The sequence below is a fragment of the Rattus norvegicus genome, chromosome 15, assembly GCF_021556685.1.
Source record: "Rattus norvegicus strain SHRSP/BbbUtx chromosome 15, alternate assembly SHRSP_T2T, whole genome shotgun sequence".
In the NCBI taxonomy this organism is placed as follows: domain Eukaryota; kingdom Metazoa; phylum Chordata; class Mammalia; order Rodentia; family Muridae; genus Rattus; species Rattus norvegicus.
Window position 1 is genome coordinate 6,200,498 of NC_141548.1, and position 18,545 is coordinate 6,219,042.

Sequence of the window (18,545 nt, forward strand, 5' to 3'; positions counted from 1 at the left end):
GTCTCTCTGGCCACCGTTGGAACTGCATTCAGAGGAACCACAGACAAAAGTCATCCAAAGAACAATTCACCAAAATAAATAAAAATTAGTACATTTTTCTTTCAAAAAGGCATACAAATGTATGGTCAAGTCAAACAAAACCCAAGGAAACACAAGAAATGAAATATTTCACAACAACCCAAGAGTGCAAGAAACAGTATAAAAACAATCTCTTAGGGGTTGGGAATTTAGCTCAGTGGTAGAGCAAGGCCCTGGGTCGGTCCCCAGCACCAAAAAAAAAAAAAAAAAAGAAAAGAAAAGAAAAGGAAAGAAAAAAAAGACCAATCTTTTAAATCTATAATAATTCTATATGTATTTCTTGAAATAGCAGTTGGAGGAAGCAGGCTGTCATGCTCTTATAAGTTCCATAGCCTCATCAACCCTTGTGACAATCTCCACCTGTTTGATTTTTTCTTAAGCACAGATATGTGTGAGTTAGAATCCCGAGTCTGTCTGGGATCAGACTGTAAACTGTAGTCAATGTAACACTGGCAATCATTAGCCACAATTTTTTTTTTTTTTATTAACTTGAGTATTTCTTATATACATTTCGAGTGTTATTCCCTTTCCCGGTTTCCGGGCAAACATCCCCCTCCCCCCTCCCCTTCCTTATGGGTGTTCCCCTCCCAACCCTCCCCCCATTGCCGCCCTCCCCCATAGACTAGTTCACTGTGGGTTCAGTCTTAGCAGGACCCAGGGCTTCCCCTTCCACTGGTGCTCTTACTAGGATATTCATTGCTACCTATGGGGTCAGAGTCCAGGGTCAGTCCATGTATAGTCTTTAGGTAGTGGCTTAGTCCCTGGAAGCTCTGGTTGCTTGGCATTGTTGTACTTTTGGGGTCTCGAGCCCCTTCAAGCTCTTCCAGTTCTTTCTCTGATTCCTTCAATAGGGGACCTATTCTCAGTTCAGTGGTTTGCTGCTGGCATTCGCCTCTATATTTGCTGTATTCTGGCTGTGTCTCTCAGGAGCGATCTACATCCGGCTCCTGTCGGTCTGCACTTCTTTGCTTCATCCATCTTGTCTAATTGGGTGGCTGTATATGTATGGGCCACATGTGGGGCAGGCTCTGAATGGGTGTTCCTTCAGTCTCTGTTTTAATCTTTGCCTCTCCCTTCCCTGCCAAGGGTATTCTTTTTCCTCATTTAAAGAAGGAGTGAAGCATTCACATTTTGATCATCCGTCTTGAGTTTCGTTTGTTCTAGGGATCTAGGGTAATTCAAGCATTTGGGCTAATAGCCACTTATCAATGAGTGCATACCATGTATGTCTTTCTGTGATTGGGTTAGCTCACTCAGGATGATATTTTCCAGTTCCAACCATTTGCCTACGAATTTCATAAACTCGTTGTTTTTGATAGCTGAGTAATATTCCATTGTGTAGATGTACCACATTTTCTGTATCCATTCCTCTGTTGAAGGGCATCTGGGTTCTTTCCAGCTTCTGGCTATTATAAATAAGGCTGCGATGAACATAGTGGAGCACGTGTCTCTTTTATATGTTGAGGCATCTTTTGGGTATATGCCCAAGAGAGGTATAGCTGGATCCTCAGGCAGTTCAATGTCCAATTTTCTGAGGAACCTCCAGACTGATTTCCAGAATGGTTTTACCAGTCTGCAATCCCACCAACAATGGAGGAGTGTTCCTCTTTCTCCACATCCTCGCCAGCATCTGCTGTCACCTGAGTTTTTGATCTTAGCCAATCGCACTGGTGTGAGGTGAAATCTCAGGGTTGTTTTGATTTGCATTTCCCTTATGACTAAAGATGTTGAACATTTCTTTAGGTGTTTCTCAGCCATTCGGCATTCCTCAGCTGTGAATTCTTTGTTTAGCTCTGAACCCCATTTTTTAATAGGGTTATTTGTTTCCCTGCGGTCTAACTTCTTGAGTTCTTTGTATATTTTGGAAATAAGGCCTCTATCTGTTGTAGGATTGGTAAAGATCTTTTCCCAATCTGTTGGTTGCCGTTTTGTCCTAACCACAGTGTCCTTTGCCTTACAGAAGCTTTGCAGTTTTATGAGATCCCATTTGTCGATTCTTGATCTTAGAGCATAAGCCATTGGTGTTTTGTTCAGGAAATTTTTTACAGTGCCCATGTGTTCCAGATGCTTCCCTAGTTTTTCTTCTATTAGTTTGAGTGTGTCTGGTTTGATGTGGAGGTCCTTGATCCACTTGGACTTAAGCTTTGTACAGGGTGATAAGGATGGATCGATCTGCATTCTTCTACATGTTGCCCTCCAGTTGAACCAGCACCATTTGCTGAAAATACTATCTTTTTTCCATTGGATGGTTTTGGCTCCTTTGTCAAAAATCAAGTGACCATAGGTGTGTGGGTTCATTTCTGGGTCTTCAATTCTATTCCATTGGTCTATCTGTCTGTCTCTGTACCAATACCATGCAGTTTTTATCACTATTGCTCTGTAATACTGCTTGAGTTCAGGGATAGTGATTCCCCCTGAAGTCCTTTTATTGTTGAGGATAGCTTTAGCTATCCTGGGTTTTTTGTTATTCCAGATGAATTTGCAAATTGTTCTGTCTAACTCTTTGAAGAATTGGATTGGTATTTTGATGGGGATTGCATTGAATCTGTAGATTGCTTTTGGTAAAATGGCCATTTTTACCATATTAATCCTGCCAATCCATGAGCATGGGAGATCTTTCCATCTTCTGAGGTCTTCTTCAATTTCTTTCCTCAGTGTCTTGAAGTTCTTATTGTACAGATCTTTTACTTGCTTGGTTAAAGTCACACCGAGGTATTTTATATTATTTGGGTCTATTATGAAGGGTGTCGTTTCCCTAATTTCTTTCTCGGCTTGTTTCTCTTTTGTATAGAGGAAGGCAACTGATTTATTTGAGTTAATTTTATACCCAGCCACTTTGCTGAAGTTGTTTATCAGCTTTAGTAGTTCTCTGGTGGAACTTTTGGGATCACTTAAATATACTATCATGTCATCTGCAAATAGTGATATTTTGACCTCTTCTTTTCCGATCTGTATCCCTTTGATCTCCTTTTGTTGTCTATTGCTCTGGCTAGAACTTCAAGAACTATATTGAATAAGTAGGGAGAGAGTGGGCAGCCTTGTCTAGTCCCTGATTTTAGTGGGATTGCTTCAAGTTTCTCTCCATTTAGTTTAATGTTAGCAACTGGTTTGCTGTATATGGCTTTTACTATGTTTAGGTATGGGCCTTGAATTCCTATTCTTTCCAGGACTTTTATCATGAAGGGGTGTTGAATTTTGTCAAATGCTTTCTCAGCATCTAATGAAATGATCATGTGGTTCTGTTCTTTCAGTTTGTTTATATAATGGATCACGTTGATGGTTTTCCGTATATTAAACCATCCCTGCATGCCTGGGATGAAGCCTACTTGATCATGGTGGATGATTGTTTTGATGTGCTCTTGAATTCGGTTTGCCAGAATTTTATTGAGTATTTTTGCGTCGATATTCATAAGGGAAATTGGTCTGAAGTTCTCTTTCTTTGTTGTGTCTTTGTGTGGTTTAGGTATAAGAGTAATTGTGGCTTCGTAGAAGGAATTCGGTAGGGCTCCATCTGTTTCAATTTTGTGGAATAGTTTGGATAATATTGGTATGAGGTCTTCTATGAAGGTTTGATAGAATTCTGCACTAAACCCGTCTGGACCTGGGCTCTTTTTGGTTGGGAGACCTTTAATGACTGCTTCTATTTCCTTAGGAGTTATGGGGTTGTTTAACTGGTTTATCTGTTCCTGATTTAACTTCGATACCTGGTATCTGTCTAGGAAATTGTCCATTTCCTGAAGATTTTCAAATTTTGTTGAATATAGGTTTTTATAGTAAGATCTGAAGATTTTTTGAATTTCCTCCGAATCTGTAGTTATGTCTCCCTTTTCATTTCTGATTTTGTTAATTTGGACACACTCTCTGTGTCCTCTCGTTAGTCTGGCTAAGGGTTTATCTATCTTGTTGATTTTCTCAAAGAACCAACTTTTGGTTCTGTTGATTCTTTCTATGGTCCTTTTTGTTTCTACTTGGTTGATTTCAGCTCTGAGTTTGATTATTTCCTGCCTTCTACTCCTCCTGGGTGTATTTGCTTCTTTTTGTTCTAGAGCTTTTAGGTGTGCTGTCAAGCTGCTGACATATGCTCTTTCCTGTTTCTTTCTGCAGGCACTCAGCGCTATGAGTTTTCCTCTTAGCACAGCTTTCATTGTGTCCCATAAGTTTGAGTATGTTGTATCTTCATTTTCATTAAATTCTAAAAAGTTTTTAATTTCTTTCTTTATTTCTTCCTTGACCAGGTTATCATTGAGTAGAGCATTGTTCAATTTCCACGTATATGTGGGCATTCTTCCCTTATTGTTATTGAAGACCAGTTTTAGGCCGTGGTGGTCCGATAGCACGCATGGGATTATTTCTATCTTTCTGTACCTGTTGAGGCCCGTTTTTTGACCAATTATATGGTCAATTTTGGAGAAAGTACCATGAGGAGCTGAGAAGAAGGTATATCCTTTTGCTTTAGGATAGAATGTTCTATAAATATCCGTTAAGTCCATTTGGCTCATGACTTCTCTTAGTCTGTCTACATCACTGTTTAATTTCTGTTTCCATGATCTGTCCATTGATGAGAGTGGGGTGTTGAAATCTCCCACTATTATTGTGTGAGGTGCAATGTGTGTTTTGAGCTTTAGTAAGGTTTCTTTTACATATGTAGGTGCCCTTGTATTTGGGGCATAGATATTTAGGATTGAGAGTTCATCTTGGTTGATTTTTCCTTTGATGAATATGAAGTGTCCTTCCTTATCTTTTTTGATGACTTTTAGTTGGAAATTGATTTTATTTGATATTAGAATGGCTACTCCAGCTTGCTTCTTCTGACCATTTGCTTGGAAAGTTGTTTTCCAGCCTTTCACTCTGAGGTAGTGTCTGTCTTTGTCTCTGAGGTGTGTTTCCTGTAGGCAGCAGAATGCAGGGTCCTCGTTGCGTATCCAGTTTGTTAATCTATGTCTTTTTATTGGGGAGTTGAGGCCATTGATATTGAGAGATATTAAGGAATAGTGATTATTGCTTCCCGTTATATTCATATTTGATGTGAGGTTATGTTTGTGTGCTTTCGTTCTCTTTGTTTTGTTGCCAAGACGATTAGTTTCTTGCTTCTTCTAGGGTATAGCTTGCCTCCTTATGTTGGGCTTTACCATTTATTATCCTTTGTAGTGCTGGATTTGTAGAAAGATATTGTGTAAATTTGGTTTTGTCATGGAATATCTTGGTTTCTCCATCAATGTTAATTGAGAGTTTTGCTGGATACAGTAATCTGGGCTGGCATTTGTGTTCTCTTAGGGTCTGTATAACATCAGTCCAGGATCTTCTGGCCTTCATAGTTTCTGGCGAGAAGTCTGGTGTGATTCTGATAGGTCTGCCTTTATATGTTACTTGACCTTTTTCCCTTACTGCTTTTAATATTCTTTCTTTATTTTGTGCGTTTGGTGTTTTGACAATTATGTGACGGGAGGTGTTTCTTTTCTGGTCCAATCTATTTGGAGTTCTGTAGGCTTCCTGTATGTCTATGGGTATCTCTTTTTTTAGGTTAGGGAAGTTTTCTTCTATGATTTTGTTGAAGATATTTACTGGTCCTTTGAGCTGGGAGTCTTCACTCTCTTCTATACCTATTATCCTTAGGTTTGATCTTCTCATTGAGTCCTGGATTTCCTGTATGTTTTGGACCAGTAGCTTTTTCCGCTTTACATTATCTTTGACAGTTGAGTCAATGATTTCTATGGAATCTTCTGCTCCTGAGATTCTCTCTTCCATCTCTTGTATTCTGTTGGTGAAGCTTGTATCTACAGCTCCTTGTCTCTTCTTTTGGTTTTCTATATCCAGGGTTGTTTCCATGTGTTCTTTCTTGATTGCTTCTATTTCCATTTTTAATTCCTTCAACTGTTTGATTGTGTTTTCCTGGAATTCTTTCAGGGATTTTTGCGATTCCTCTCTGTAGGCTTTTACTTGTTTATTAATGTTTTCCTGTGCTTCCCTAAGTGTGTTCAGGTCTTTCCTGAAGTCCTCCAGCATCATGATCAAATATGATTTTGAAACTAGATCTTGCTTTTCTGGTGTGTTTGGATATTCCATGTTTGTTTTGGTGGGAGAATTGGGCTCCGATGATGGCATGTAGTCTTGGTTTCTGTTGCTTGGGTTCCTGCGCTTGCCTCTCGCCATCAGATTATCTCTAGTGTTACTTTGTTCTGCTATTTCTGACAGTGGCTAGACTGTCCTATAAGCCTGTGTGTCAGGAGTGCTGTATACCTGTTTTCCTCTCTTTCAGTCAGTTATGGGGACAGAGTGTTCTGCTTTCGGGCGTGTAGTTTTTCCTCTCTACAGGTCTTCAGCTGTTCCTGTGGGCCTGTGTCTTGAGTTCACCAGGCAGCTTTCTTGCAGCAGAAAATTTGGTCTTACCTGTGGTCCCGAGGCTCAGGTTTGCTCGTGGGGTGCTGTTCAGGGGCTCTCTGCAGCGGCAGCAACCAGGAAGACCTGTGCCGCCCCTTCCGGGAGCTTCAGTGCACCAGGGTTCCAGATGGTCTTTGGCTTTTTCCTCTGGCGTCCGAGATGTGTGTGCAGGGAGCAGTCTCTTCTGGTTTCCCAGGCCTGTCTGCCTCTCTGAAGGTTTAGCTCTCCCTCCCACGGGATTTGGGTGCAGAGAACTGTTTATCCGGTCTGTTTCCTTCAGGGTCCGGCGGTGTCTCCGGCAGGGGTCCTGCCGCTCCTGGGCCCTCCCCCACGGGAGCCCAGAGGCCTTATACAGTTTCCTCTTGGGCCAGGGATGTGGGCAGGGGTGAGCAGTGTTGGTGGTCTCTTCCGCTCTGCAGCCTCAGGAGTGCCCACCTGACCAGGCGGTTGGGTCTCTCTCTCACCGGGTCTGGGAGCAGAGAGCTGCTGCGGGCCCCATTAGCCACAATCTTTAAGTTTCCCTTGTAACATCAGAGCACAGCCATATCTTTGGAAAGCAAAACTCACCCTCCACCAAACTATCCTCCAAAATCCAGTCTCTCCAAAACACCAAGTCCATTCCTCATGCTATAAAGTATGACGGCCAAGCCTTGCATATGAAGGATCGATATTGCAGGCTCTAATACCTCACCAAAGAGACATTGCCCTAAATTCTTTTACAAGTCCAGTTTCCATGATAAGAGTTATATTAAAATATTATCCCAATCTAGACCTGTTTCCCTGGGTTGGCACATGCCACGTGTTTTCTCGAATGACTCCTTTTTTAAGCCAACATTCTATTACAAATATTACAAATTTTCAACCATACCCAATAACTTAAAAGCCAGTCACCTATAGCCAAGACATGTAAAGCTTATTATACATTTAAAACCAAACAGAAAAAAATGAAGTGACTACACATATCTTTAGTACTTAGATCAAACACCATTTTTACTTCTTTAGCTGTCATTTTAAAAGAAGCACCTTGTTACCTGTTGATTCCAAATATCACAGTCAAAGATTTCTCTAAGAGAAACAGCTAACAGCTCCATTACCATAGAAGCTTTGAAGCTGCTGGCACCTTTAAGGCCAGCTAGTGTAGACATTGAGCCAGCCCCCTGGGGAGCTTCCCCAGTGGACAGACCTAGGTTCCTAGCTACATTCCTCCATTGAGGCAGGATTCAGTCAGAGACACACATGACAGTTAACACCAGAGATAACCAGTTATCTAGGATGCTGGGCTCCAAAGGTCAATTGAAACTGTTTTATTTATTTGTTCCTTTCTTGAAAGGACTTAAAACTAAATCAAGGGGGAATCAACCAGCATTTAAAGTTTTCACCATTTTTTCTTTTAAACATGAAACACAAAACATTCAAGCAACAAGAAGCACAACCCAGACATACATTGACATCCATGGACAGCTTGGTGCAACAAGGACAGACAATAGACATAGAGGGAGGAGCTAGATGGTGTCCCACCAAAAGGACTCAGATACCCTACCTAAAGGACATAGAACCAGAAATAAGCACATCTCCAATAGGAGCCAGCAAGGAGGCAGGATGTGCCTAGGAGAGCTATTAAAAAGCTTAATCTCACTTTCCTTCTTTTGCCAAAGCATCTGTGGAGAGTCTGGGAGGAATGTTTTTCTCAAACCATTTTCTCTCTTGTCTAGGGTGTAAAATGTCTCTAATCAGGGTCCAAAGACTAAAAGCATCTATGAAAATTAACTTTGCTTCTCTAGATTTTAGCATAACTCTAAAAGAACACGTACACAAAAACATTTGACCATTATTACCTTGTCCCTTTTTACAAGGTTTACTCACCAGTACCCCAAATCTTTATTTTTCTTTGCACGTGCTTTCAATGCCCACGGTGCTTCTGTATCCTGCTTACTGGGACCTTTCCTGGCCCATTTTCCCCAATACGTCCCTCCTTCACTGGCCGGCTTCCTGGGACCATCTCGTCAGGTTGTCCTCTCTTTTCCAATCTTGGTGGGACCTCCATTTGATGATGCCTGTGTCATCAGGACACTCAGAACCGGGCATAGGCCTATAAGAGTTAAGAAGAAACACACACTCGGGTCATTCGTGTTAAAAGAAGGCTGTCCACGCTTTACTGAGATCTCCTTATATACCAGAGGCAAAAGCCGTGGAAAAGCAATAAAGCAGGTGAAAACCCCAACCAGGAAAATAGGAAAACAGGAAAAATTTGCATCGTGGCAAGTCCCGACCCCAACACAGGGGTGTAAACAACTTCTTAACAATAAGAAGCTGAAAGGCTCAGCAAGAGGAATGGGTGCCATGGAAGGTCCTGGCCCCAAATCAGGGACCGAGAGAAGCTGCCAAGGGTGTAAACAACTTCTGGCCATAGTAGGCTGAAAGGCACAGCGAGGGGGAAGGGAAACACTCCAAGGTAGGGCCCAACAGGCTAATATAAATATATATTGGAAAAACTAAAACACTGTATATGAAGAAAAATAATTAAAAAGTGCTACATATCTAAGCATAACATTCATAATAAAAGAAACTCAAATGACAGAAATTCATAAGAAATATTCATCATCCTTCTACATCACGCAAATGCAAATCAAAATTACTCTGAGATCACTTTTCACACTTGTCAGTATGACTAAGGTTAATAACACATGTGACAACTCAAGCTGACTGGGTTATGGAGCAAGGGGAACATTCATACTCTCCTGGTGGAAAGGCAAACTTCTACAGCAACTTCGGAGATCAGTATGATGGTTCTTCAGGAAGGTGAAAATTGTTGTACCTTAAGATACAACTCCAGGTCTCATGTCCAGATGTTGATTCATCCTAGAATACAGACCCTTGCTCAACCATGTTCAGTGAAGCTCATTTATAATGCTTAGAATTTGGAAATATTTAAGTTGTCCCTTAACGGATGAATGCATAAAGAAAACGTGGTGCATTTACAGACTGCATTGCTGCTTAACAATTACAAAAGGCAAAAAGGAAGCATGCACTATGCAGGACAATGAATGGATCTAGTAAAAGTCATTCTGGATGAGGCAATCCAGACTGAAAGAGACAAATGGGATACATATTCACTGAAATGTGGGTGTGGGTGTTAGCTGTTGATTCTTCAATCTGTGTGACTGTATGATCAGTTTAGTGTGAGGGTCTAGGGACGTGGGCCAGACTGTCCTCATTTAGGGAAGTACAAGTTCACTCATGGATTGCTGAGGGACACTGTCAGGGATAGGAATGTGAAATGTGAAGAGACAGGGAGAGGGCAGCAATGGAGGGAACATAGAGAGGGACAGTAAAATGAGGCGCTGTATCGAAGCCTAAGAGAGTAGAAACCCTAATTGCTTTTTAAATTGTTTTATAAAGGTAACTAATGATTTATTATGGGTGCAAGGAGAGAAGTTAAAATGTTGATTGTGTTCATCTATGTGAAATTTCAATAATAAGTAAGTCACAAAAGTTATGGATTTTGACTTTCAATGAACCTGTTACAGATAATGAATATCTAGTCCTTATGGAGACATCTGTCACCATCTATTATACACTAGTCATTTTATTTGTTTCCATTTCAAATGTCATCCCCATCATTGGTCTCTCCACTTTGAACCCCCATACCCTCCCAATCCTCTTTGTTTCTAAGAGGGCACTCCTCCACCTACCTACCCACTTCCACTTCACCCCTCTAGCATCCCCCTTCTCTGGGACATCAAGTTTCTACAGGGCCAGTTGCCTCCCATCCCAGAGATGTCAGATGAGCCAGTTGTTGCTACACATGCTCTACACTATATGTATCAGGAGCCATGGCCGGGACCACATATCCTCTTTAGTTGGTAGTTTAGTCCCGAGGAACTCTGAAGGCTCCAGTTAATTGATATTGTTGTTCTTCATATTGGGTTCCAATCCCCTTCATCTCCTTCAGGCTTTTCCCTAACTCTTTCATTGTGGTCCCCAGGCTTAGTCCAATGGTTGGCTGTGAATATCTGCATCTATGTCTTGAACAGAGGCACATGGGAGGCTAGAAGGAAGCCTCAGACTCCAAAGTAAGGTAATAGGATGTAATTCTGTATTTGCCCAGAAGATGGCGACATAGGATCCTTTTCACAAACTTGTTTCTCACTAACCTCTTAGTTCTGTCCAGCATGTCAGGAAAGTTCCGCAATGTGCTCTGTGACTGAAGATCCTTCTGCTTGCTGGAACTCGATCCGCTGCGTGGAATACTCTCGATCGGCGATGGGCGTCTGGGTCGGTGGACGCAATGACTCCAGGAACTGTGAATGAATGGACTGAGTTGAGCAGACATTGAATTCATCTGAGTGGTTGGCATCTCCAGAACCTGCAGCTTAGCATCCATGGATCCAGGAGAGCACAGTGTGCAGGGCTGAAATCAGATTCTGTAATGGAGAGGCAGAAGAAACTATGGTTTTGAAGTATTTGTTCTTTTTGAAAGCACAAAGGGGGAGATCAGTCAGTTATCCTCTTTTTGCAACATCTTACTCTGAGCTGCAGGACATATCCTGGGGGATATTGCTTTCCATATTCAATGGGCTTTTCAGAAATTCCAGTTTCCTGAAACGGCATGGCCCTACTTTGGTGGACTGACTGGTAGGAAGTGGAAAGGTTCTCTGAGGGGCAGATGAGGAAAGGCCAAAAGAAGAGGAAAGAGACAGCTATGAAAGGGCTGCTGGTGGGTACAAGGAAACAACAAGCACATTTCTCAAAGCCCTATTTTACTATAGCACTGTGGGAAGCATAACCACAAGCTGACAGAAACAAATTGTTAAAATAAACAATGCATTCGTTCCCATCCCCCAAACTACTCCGTTTTTATCCACCAATGTCAATAGAAATTTAAGCCTCAAGTACACCTTCTCTTAAGGTTCCATACCTCAGCAGGCTGAAAAATCTGCCAACAGGCCTTGACCTACCTTGACTATGCCTAGCAGGCAGACCTTCTCTCTCTTTCTTTTCCTCTGTTTGAGAGCAGGAGCAAATGACTTTATACTGTGGGAGGATTTCCATTATCAACAAACATAAATTTTTCGAAGTCATTAAAGCTAGAAGGCCAATCATTGATGGACAGGTGTGGTCAGGTCATTCTACCTAAACTATCCCATGGAGAAAAGTAAAAGTGACAGCCATACCTGTGTTTAGGAAACAAGATGTCACAGGTGATTTGAGTATGGGTGCTGTGTGGGAGAGAGGAGGTCATGAATCTAGCTGGAAAAGCCCACTCCACTTTTAGATGTGTTTTGAAAGACATATAATAGAAATTTAACTGCAACAAAATTTTGTCAGCAAATGTGCTCTAATGATAGGTGGTTAGGTTTGGGGGTCATATTGACACAGAAACTGGATTAGTGGTAATATCTTGGGAAGTAGCTTGTGTTACAAGGAGAACTTCAGTTATCCCTTGCCTAGGCCATCTACTGTCTTCTCTTCTCTTTTTTCCTCGTTCACTCTTCTATCTGGGCTGATGTAGCAAAAGGCTCTTCCCAGAGACAAGTCAAAGGAGAATTAAGGTGACATCTTTAGCCTGTTTTCTTATAGACACATTGGACTGCGAAGGCTGTGAGGGAACCAGGCGGGAGGAGTGTGCAAAAGGCAGAAGGAAGCAGTGACTGCACTGGTCGTGTTTCCCATTCTGTCACAGAAGCATTTTAAGAAAGGAGGGTTCCATTGGCTCAGAGTCGGAAAGCACAGACTCCATCCTAGAAGGGGTGAGTGTAGCCGTGAGAGGTGCAGTTGGTAGAAGTGGACTGGCTGGCAGGATGTGAATGAGACTCTTTCCATGTGGGTGGAGCAGGGAGCAGAAATAGGGAAATTCTAGCTCTTAGCTTCCTCTCTGTGCCATTCAGTGCAGGCACCTGGCCTGAGAGTTATGGTGTTACCACCATTCAGAGTGAGCTTTACGTCGATTCTCTCCCCAAAACCCCTCAGAGCGACATTCAAAGGCCTGCTTCACTAACACACTAGGCAATTTTTACCTTCCTCAAGTTGTCAGTGACCAGCAGCAGAGCAAGGCAAGAAGGTTGCACGGCCATTTAGAGGGAGGAATCAAGGAGTGGTATCCGTGCAAGCCAGAAGAGACCTACAGGAAAGCTGGACATCAAAGAGCCACACACATTCTCTCATGGATTCTCATGGTTTTCCCAGAGTGAGATTCAGATGCATGTGGTAGCTAGAGGCATTTCTGGCTGAAGCCGGTTTTCCTATGTGACATTAGGAAACAGTTGTAATAAAAGAAAGTTTCAAACAGCAAACTGTTCTGATTCTGATGGACACAAGTCTGATACTAGGCTGGAATTCTCTTCATAACTTTCGATACTTTTGAAAATAAAGGATAGATAGTATAATGTACTCGAATCCTAAAATACTGTGAAGTATGCATTTCATAAATATGCATTACATGATATTCAGTTGAAATTGCTGGGAATTGTACTTTCTTCTATCCCTATAACCACTTGGCTCTGGACAGAATTACTAAAGAATATGATGACTTGGGCTGTGTGTGTCTCTGTGTGTCTTTGTGTGTTCTGTGCGTGTGTTTATGTGTGTCTCTGTGTTTCTTTAGGTATTTATGTGTTTATATATTTATGTGAAAATGGAGGCTCTGTCAACTTATGGTATTTTTCACAGTAGCTATTGTCCACAGTGTTTTATGAGATGAAGTCTTCATTATGGCAGATGGAGTCAGAGAGACTACAGAAAGATCAAAGTATGGGGTTGGGGATTTAGCTCAGTTGTAGACGCTTGCCTAGAAACCGCAAGGCCCTGGATTCGGGTCCCCAGCTCCGGAAAAGAAAAAAAAAAAGAAAGAAAGATCAAAGTATAGAGGAAGGGGCAGGGAAGATATCACAGCAGTTGAAATCACTTACTGTTCTTCCAGAGGATCTGGAATTGGTCCCTGGTAACCATACAAAGACTAACACCAACCTCGATAGGCAAAGCTGTCTCCCAGATTCTGCCCACACTTGACAACCTCGTGATCCACCCATACAAAAGGCAAAACGCAGATCCGGGTCTAGCGGCTAAGAGTGACATTGACTATCTAATCCGGAGGGGAGGAGGGTGGCGGCCAGCAGCAGGGCAGCGACAGGGGCGTCCAGAACACTCCAGGCCACCTCCCTCCCCACCCACCACTTGTTTGGGCGGCCTTAAAGAGTTGAGTAAAATCAAGCTGGTAACCAACCATGACTGAAGGAGGATTTGATCCCTGTGAATGTATTTACTCTCATGAACGCGCTATGAGAAGACTCATCAATCTGCTCCGGCAGTCCCAGTCCTATTGTACCAACACAGAATGCCTTCGGGAATTGCCAGGGCCCTCCGGTGACAGTGGCATCAGCATCACTGTGATCTTGATGGCCTGGATGGTGATCGCTGTGCTCCTCTTTCTACTGAGGCCTCCTAACCTGAGAGGCTTCAGCCTTCCTGGAAAGCCCTCCAGTCCTCACAGTGGACAGGTCCCGCCAGCCCCTCCTGTGGGCTAACATCCTGGTGTGGGAAGCAGCGATTGTTTGACACCCTGCACGACCGAACGACTGCAGAGAACCTGGCACTACCTGTCTCTCCTTTTCCATCTGCAGTTTCATGAGCTTCTAGAAGTTTCACTTGCCAACTGCCTTTGTTTCCTGTGTTGCCACAGTCCTTATTTACAGTATACCTGAGTAAACGATTTCTTTGAAAAGTCGAGGGCTATGTTGGTTGGCCTAAGCTTAAACTTTCCACTCCTTCTCCCTGGAACCCTGACCATAGCGTCTGTGGTGGTTTCTGGCCCAACTGAAGGAAACTTAAGGTTTCTGCATTTAAGTATTTTAAGTGGTTTGGATAGATTTTAATTCTTTTCATAAGGTATTTATTTTGGGTTCTCTGGTATGAGTGACAGAGCCGTGCTGTAGTCACTTTACTGTGGCAGTTTACCTGTGGGTGGCAGTTTTCTGTAGTTCTTGACACTGATGCTTTAGATCATTTTTCTTACAAAGTCCAGCTGGCTTATATGGCTAGAATAGGAAAATCGATTCGGTTGTTTACTGATTTTTAAAAATAATTCCCATTAAAATTTTCTGATGTTAATACTTTAAATAAACATGATTGATTAATATTTTTAAAAGAGCTAAAACCCTCAGAGACCTAGAAAACCATGGATGGCTTCCTCTTTAGTCAACTGGAGCCACAAAAATGTCAGAATCACACAGCCAATCAGAATTCACCTGAAACCAGACACTACAGAAATGGTCTCATTTACATAGAAAGAATTGGCTGATGGGAAAGGATAAGCAAAGTTGCTCACCACAACCATGAAAGGACTCTTCACAACTGGGCATAGGGACTCAAAGTGCTAATTTCAGTGCTTGGGTACATTCCTACAGGATCAAGCCCACCCTGCTCCGTCTAGCAAGTCCATGACATTTAGGTCTGCCAGATTAAACTGAGAAGTCCTATTTTTCCTTTTTTTTAGTATATATTTTCTACTTGTGAGTACATTGTAGCTATCTTCAGACACACCAGAAGAGTGTATCAAATCCCATTGCAGAGTTCTGTAAGTAGCCATGTGGTTGTTGGGATTTGAACTCAGGATCTCTGGGAGAGCAATTGGTAGTCTTAATCCGTGAACCATCTCTCCAACCCCTAACAGATCCTGTAGCAACATACTGACTAAAATTCTTTGTACATTCCTTCAAAGAGTTAATATTTCCAGGCTTGAATGACAATGATACATTTATAACTTAAATGAAGTATTTCATAAGTGACACTGGTCTCAGATATTGAAGTGGTGGGTGAACTATCAGACATAGAAGGATGCTGCAGGCCCCTGTAAATCTATGCAGGATAGCAGTAGATGTAATTGCACTTTTTATATATAATACACATAGCTTTCCAAACCTATTTATTTTTATTTTAGTTTGTTTAAGATTCATGACGTATAGAGCATTCTGCCTGCATGCATGCTTGCAGACCAGAAGAGGGCGCCAGATCTCACTGTAGATGGTTGTGAGCCACTATGTGGTTGCTGGGAATTGAACTCCGACCTCTGGAAGAGTAGCCAGTATTAACTGTGGAACCACCTCTCCGGCACCATTACTTCTATTCTAATCTGCCTGGTGTCTCCAGCAATTTTCTCATGAATGTTCTCTTGGCATGATAAAGTTTGATTTTAACCTGTGCGCTCAGAAGGGACACACATCTGCAATGACATGTTCATTTGGGGTTTTGTATTTGTAATCCAAGATCTTTTTATTTGTATTTAGCATGGAACTATCTATGTAAACAAGGATGTTCTACTCCCTGCCTCTGCCCTCCTGCTTGAACTCTTGAAGTAACAGTGGACCACCACCATGAAAAATCACAAAAAATCCACAAAAAAGCAATTAAGTACCTACTAGGGCGTTATGAAATATACTATCACCTTAGATGATTCACGGCATGGCGTATAGATTAACAACTTGTAGCTGGGTACTTCGAGGCATTGTTCCATTGGACTAGACAGAAGACTCTGGCATGAATTTTCTAATGGCGCTAAGTGCCCTTTCATTTTTCTGAAAGTCTTTTGGACTTATGCCAGAGTGAGGGATGTGCACGAATCTCACTGGATATTAAGTGTCCATTTCCTTTAAAGCTGAGGTTGGGTTTCTTTCGAGAGAGGAGTGCTTGTGACTGGGATGATTCAGGTCTCCTCCAGCCAAGGCAACTGTGGGAGAAGACATCACTCAGGTGCACTAAATTCTCACTTCCACAAGCTGGCACCCCATACCTAGCAAAACATATCCTCATTTCTTCAGGACAAACATGTAACACCATTTGGGTAGAAGGGGTCAGAACAAGACCACTCTTCTGTTTCCCTTTTATTTATTAAGTGGTGATCACCCTTATAGACAGCAGACTGCTGTGGTCAGAATGGAGGAAGGTGATAATTTAAGGCCCGTCACTAGTAGGAATTAAAAGTTGACATTTTTATCCACAGATAGTATACTAACATTTATGAAAATTCCAAGGATATAATCATTAAGGAAAATTTGCAAGCTGATTGCCCATTAATTATTATATATCAATTGTATAAAAAAATCAAAGAAAAGCTATTGCTAAGGAGTACTGATCAAAAAGACTGCATATTTTTATTTTTTCATTTTAACTTGGTTTCAAATGGCGTGTGTGTGTTCCTACATTTTATATTGATGTCAACAACGAGAAACTGTCCAGAGGGATAAAAAGAAATGATAGAAGAGGTGAGGAAAGGAAGGACAATGGTATTGAGAGGCAGAGATTGGCGCAATATATGGTGTATACATATATGAAAATTAGACACACACACAAACACACAGACACACACACACACACTTGTGCAATAGCAGCAAGGTCCTTAGCAGGTAAAAGAACTTGCTACACTAGTATGATTATCTGAGTTCAATACCTGGGACCCATGGTACAAACATGGACTGAATATTGTGGCATATATATGCACAGACACACACATATCCACTGGCAAAGAAAACTTTGAAAATTCATAAGCATTTGACTTTAGAGGCACAGGGATCAGGAGTTGGGAATGAGGTCACCCCAACATTCACTCACCTCAGAAAACCCAAGAACTGAAATTGAGCTAAGCTAATGAGTCCGATTAAAGTGTGGCAAATGCAAGAAAAAAGAGTTTTAATGTGCAAATATGCACGGCATAAACCACAACAAATATTAGGTTAGAAATATCAAATTGCTGGTCCTTTATATTAGTTGATAGAAAGAAAGTAACAAAGAAAGAAAAAAGAGAGAAAAGAAACTAAACGACAAACTTATGAAGGGAAGTAGAAGCCATCAAAATAAAGGCAGGGAATGAAAGAAAATGGGCTGGGGTGCCATGCTTGAAGGAAGAAAAGACTTTAGACTCTCTGCTCTGATGAAGCTGACTAAGGTGGTGTCTGCGGGTCCTTCACAGGTGCTTTTGCGCTGCCTGCTCAGCTTGGGCACAGTTGTTTGTCCTCTTGTATTCTGTGCAGATTCCAGGTAAGGCAGGCAGTGGGAGAGCCAGGTCTCCAGCTAACTGGCTAAGCTGCTGTGCTTCAGAGCACAGGGTGCTTTGTTGCAGCTTGAGCAGGAGCTCCTGAGTCTGCACAGCCGCTGCCACAATGTTTCCACCACACTCCTGCTTTCCTCCCCTGTGAAATCCCCTCCGGAGTCAGGTTTGCTGCTTGCTGTTGTCCTGAACTGCTGCCAAAGGAAAACAAGCTCGTTCCTGAAGAACTATTGCTGAACAGGTCCTCTTCCCCCACATCCTAATAACTTTTCTCTTCCATTACCTATGATGTGGGCTACTTATTAAAAGTAGTTTGCAAAAAACTTTGCCTCCATCCTGCTGTAGTAGAAATAAGGAAAAAGGAAGCAGGTCCTTTTGTACAAAATACTTTATCAGAGGTCTTAAGCTCCTCAGGCTTCCTCAAAGAAGCTCTGAAGGCAATTTTAGGAAGTATCTAATAATATTGTATGTGATAAAAGAAGGGAGGCCCTTGGGTCAACAAAAATCCAACTTTATTAGTCTGGTCTCTTAGTCTTCGGTGAATCTATCCAGGCTCTTCTGGCTTTTAGAGTCTCTGGGAGAAGTAATGTGTGATTCTCATAGGAGGACTGACTTTGTATGTTACCAGTACTTTTTCCCTTGCAGCTTTTATTACACTTATTTGTTCTCCATGTTTACTGTCTTAGGTAATATATGCCCAGGGGAATTTCTTTTCCACTCCAGTCTATTTCATACTGTGTGCTCCTTTTACTTTGATGAGTCTCTTGTTTAAGTTAAGGACATTTTCTTCTATGATTTTGTTGAGAATTTTTGTTTGTTTGTTTGTTTTTGTTTTTGTTTTTTGTTTTATTTGCCTTTGACCCAAGTTTATTTTCATCCTTCCTATATACTTTATTGTCTTTATCATTATTATATTTGTTATTTTGCAGAAAAATCCTGTCTATTTCTTGGATGTTTTCTTCCAGGATTGACTTCCTTCCTTCCTTCCTTCCTTTGCTTTTCCTTTATTCCTTTCCCCCTCCACTCTTTTCCTCCCTTTGGATTTAAGATT

At 41.8% G+C, this 18,545-nt stretch overlaps 1 protein-coding gene and 1 pseudogene across 1 annotated transcript in view; one reads left to right on the forward strand and one right to left on the reverse strand.

Annotated features, from left to right (window-relative positions):
* The window catches only part of LOC148000733 (disks large homolog 5-like), a 90,941-nt gene that overhangs the window by 19,619 nt on the left and 52,777 nt on the right, over positions 1-18,545 (reverse strand). The window lies entirely within an intron of this gene.
* Positions 13,680-13,979, forward strand: LOC120096908 (small integral membrane protein 14-like; annotated as a pseudogene).